This window comes from Aquila chrysaetos, chromosome 4 (genome assembly GCF_900496995.4).
Source record: "Aquila chrysaetos chrysaetos chromosome 4, bAquChr1.4, whole genome shotgun sequence".
NCBI classification, from domain to species: Eukaryota; Metazoa; Chordata; class Aves; order Accipitriformes; family Accipitridae; genus Aquila; species Aquila chrysaetos.
The window spans coordinates 20,095,201-20,099,828 of record NC_044007.1 but is presented as its reverse complement, the minus strand read 5'-3'; positions in this window follow the sequence as shown (position 1 = coordinate 20,099,828).

Here is a 4,628-nt window from a genome sequence, read left to right as displayed (position 1 = left end):
TGGAAACTTGCAAAGTTTCACCTACTGTCAACCTACCGCAAAACTCATGCTCTGGCCAGCTTTGTCCTTTGGCTGGGAACATGCTTGGCCTTCCCTCTTTTGCTCTCCCTTCCCTGCGTAATTCAATCATAACTCTGTTATTTTGTGAAGACCTCCTAGATTCCCTGTGCAACAAAAACTGTGTGTTATCAACACCTATGGCGACAAGCTCTGCTGAGCACACATTTAGCCATTAGGAAAAGCCATTCAGCAAGCACTGGCAGGGCAGAGTGCCGTTACAGCACTGTCATGTGCCTCCCATGAGAAGTCTCATAGTTTGAGATGTAGGTTCAACAAAGCTTTCTTCTCTGAATAGCAGTGCTAGCACGTATAGAAAAAAAATAGGGGACTAAATTCTTGCTGGGCCACTGAAAGCATACAGTAGATTTACTTTACCAAGAGTCACCGGGAACTAAAGCCCTTCATAGCCTACAGGATACCAACGTTTTGAATGAGGCTTCTCCTTTCACCCATCAAAACCAGGCAAGATCTATGCAATTTAAGAGAATGATTTTAGCAACGTCACCCTAACTGTGTAACAGCAGATGGGCTTCAAAACATATGCACTCCTCTCCAACCATACATCCATCTTTATCTTTTGTTTTTTAAAGAGCAACAGTAGCTTTTTTACAACTTCTCCTAGGTAGAGACAATGTCAGGTGACTGACAGAAGTAATACAAATAAATCATTTGTTTAAAAAACTTTCATTTGAAACCAGAATTTCAGAAAATTGGAAACATTACTTAAAACATACTTGCAAGTACCCGAGATACCACCAGTGAATATAGTTTGCTTTGAATTTTACATTATTTACGATTTCTGTTTTAGTGAACTGACTAGCAAATGTGTCTTCTTGAAAGTGATATGAATTCTCATTCTGAAGTTCTGTTCCGAAACCCACCTGTGTACTTAAATCAGTGGTTTCAGTGATCACTGCACCAGGTTTTAAATGATAGTGCAAAACCAAGACACTCCTCACCCACCACCCTCCTCCAAAAAATAAAAACCAACCCACAAAAGCATTAGCTTTACACCTACAAGCAAGTTGAATAAATTTCACCCTTTGAGCTTCCTAAAAAGGACCAAAAAAAAAAAAAAGTCACAATCATTTAGTAAGAGTGTTGTTTTTTTGTGAGCTGGACTGAACCCTTTAATAAGGGACCCTCTGAGATGTACAGTACCTTGTTGGTACAGGAATTCAAGTGTGGCAATGACAAAAAATATTCTGATGCACAATAAGTTTACAGAAGGTACTGTAATCATTTTGAACTGAGGTTTTCCTTTAAGGTTTACATATGGAAAAAATTCTCAAGCCTCAAAACTGTTCATGTAACTGATGTTTCACCTAGTATCTGATGGAAACGACCAAGAATTTAAGCAGTGCTACGATCTGCATGTACCTTTTCTATGCATGCATACGTGATAGACAAAAGGTCAGAAAAAACAGAATGGAAAGCTATGATAACACAGTATTGTGCTCCTGAGGTGAGATGATTTTAAAACTCTAAGTAAATTCTTCCTGTCAAAAGGAAAGCTGCATGTGGGCCATTTCCCTGCTGTTTACAAAGAACATTCCAATTTTATCTCATTTAAAAATTCTTTAATTATTACACAACAGCACTTTTGTGATTGTGTTATCAAACAGGGAACATAGCTATTACACAATCTGGATTGTTCTAAAGTGAGTGTTTTGGGGCCATAATTATACAAAATGAATCTACAGTTTGCAATTTAGTCAATCTCTTGAGAGAAAGCTTGTGGACAAAAGAAATTTGCCATAAAGACCATGCTCAGACTTAGGAAACTCTGCTCGCCAAAGGCAACTTGCTAACTTCAGCTCCTATTCAGACTCTTCAACCCTATCAGAGGAACCAATCCTATACATAAAGTGAATCCCTGTGCTGTAGACCAGCTCTTCGCATTGGTATATGTAGTCCAGCAGCAATCTACCTTTAACTACTTATTTCTACCACTTCTTAAATTCCATCTGCTAGGCCAGCACAACTGTTTTGACAGTCATAAGACAAAAGACATAATTAAGCACAATAAAAAAATGTTTATTATAGCTAAATCAGTTCTTCGAAGGCACAAACACTTTGGACAAAAGAGTGTCGCATGACAGCAAGAACTGCCCAAGGAACATACACAGGAAAAAGTGTAAAAGCAGTTGCTTGCAGAATCAGAGTGCCTACTGAATGTGCTAGTAACCAAAAACTAATGCGTTCTAAGAAGAAGAAAAAGATTTAAAGAAACAATCATTAATTACTTCCCCACCCCACACATATCCCAGTTCTCACTGTTCTTCTACAGTCCTTTATGTAGTGTTACAACACTTCTCCTTGCAAATGCCCTGTACACCTATTACCTTTTAAGTTATGAAGGTATGATTTTTGCCCCCTTTCCCCCACCCCCATTCTTACAGCTGTGAGCATTATAGGATTAGACTGCAGCACAATAAGTTAGAGTAAATCATCTGCTGGAAACTTCCACTACTCTGCTGTATTAAAGTATGTTTCAAAATAAGTTATTAGTATGCATATTCCTAAATAAAACACATTAAATCATAAAATAATTTAGACTGGAAAGGACCTCTGGAGGTCATTTAGTCCAACTCCCTGCTCAAAGCAGGTCTAAGTCTATCAGGATGGTCAGGTACTTACTAAGTTGAACATCTACACGGTGAAGATTTCCATAACCTCTCTAGATGACTGGTTCCAATGCTTGATCATCTTCGTGGTAAAAAAACAAAAATAATCTTTCTCACTCCCCTTAAATCTAATTGGAATTGCCCCATGCTCCAATTTGTGTCCATTGCTACTTATCCTGGCCTCACGCACCTTCAAGACCAGCCTTGCTGTGAATCCTCCCATTGAAGGGACTGAAGACATCAATAAAATCTGGCCTTAGCCTTCTTTTCTTAAGGCTGAACATTACCAAGCTCTCTGTTTCTCCTTTTATGTCATATGCTCTTACATCCTCACCATTTTGGTATCCCCCCCACTGGACTTGCTGCAGAGGTTCGCTATCTGCCTTGTATCAGGAAGCGCAAAGTTGGTCACAGTACTCCAATAGTGTTCTCACAAGGGGAATAATCACTTCCTTAAACCTGCCGGTTCCACTCTTTGCTAATAACACCCTGTCAGGACACTATGGTTCTGCTATAGGCATGTCTCTTTCCACAAGGACACCTGCTGACTTGTGTTCACCTTGCTGTCCACCATAACCCCAAGTCCTTTTCTGGAAAGTTGCTTTCCATTTAGTTCATGACCCCTGCCTGCACTGCTACATGACATTATTCTATCCCAGATGCAGGACTTAACACTTCACTTTGCTGGACTTCAAGATGCTCCCATAAGGCAATTCTTCCAGCCTGCTGCAGTTCCCTGGAATTGCAACCCTGCCCTCCAGCACATGGACTGCTCCCCCCCCCCCCCCCCGTAGTTTGGTATAGTACATCATACAGGACTAGACAGGGGAGAGTAAAGAGAAAAGCCTGCCTTGAAAATCACTTCTAAAGAAAGACACCTGCCATCTTCATGGACAAATCAGTTCCTGTGACTGTTTCCCAGCCAACATGTAATTGCAGACAGTAAGCAGGAGGGTTGACAAGTTAAAACAATTTTCCACATGTAGATGAGTTCCAGAACTTGGGGAATGAAGAGGGGAAAAAGGTATGCGGTTGGAATAAGGTGAAGGTGAGTCATTAAATTTTCCCCTCAACCTTAAATGCAAGACTGTATGCAGAGATAGTGTCTCTTCCTTTCCAATATTCACATTCACTTAACTGATCAGTCACTATACTTCACAGAACCCTAACAAGGATCTTGGATTTTTCCAGCTTAGAGGTGCTATAACACATTCTGCAGTGCAAAGGTGCTAAGGAAACCCAGGGAAGTGTGAAACATTGGCTGAAAAAAACCAGAAACTTTAAAAAAAAAAACCCCTTCAAATTACCATAGTTGAACAATACAGGGTTTTGTTGCTTCATGTTTGCATCGTGAATTTTGAGAACTTTAGATTTCAAAATAAAAGCTTTAAACCATACCCAGCTCGTTAGTCAGACCCTTTGAAAGACTTTTTACCCCCTGAAACAAAAAGCTCTACTCCAGAAAGTTTCCAAGACTGGGCAAGATTAAAAAAGAGATTTAGAACAGGAAAAATTCTGAAGGATGAACACACAGGTCTACCCAAATTGTTCTGCATATAGATTATGTTAGGTTTCATAAAAGGTGTAGGCTACACATGCATTCAGTCTACCAAGCTTCTTCTGTGACAAACAAAAACATGGAAGTGTGGAAAAAAGATTTTGGTTTGGCCAAATGTTCAGTGAGGAACCATTTGTTTGTACCATCCGCTTTTAGTTTTTGTGTGACATTTGCAGTAGATAATAAATAACTGTAATTCCCCACTTGCAAATTCAGACAGCTCAGAGCAATAGCATCCTTCAGTACAAACAAATCTAACAATTGACATCTTAAATTTTGCAAACTGTGATCCAAAATGCTTCAGAACACCATGATGCTAAAAAGCCCCTATAAAACATAAAATTAAGTATCTAGCTATTTAAATTACAGAGATGCACAGACTG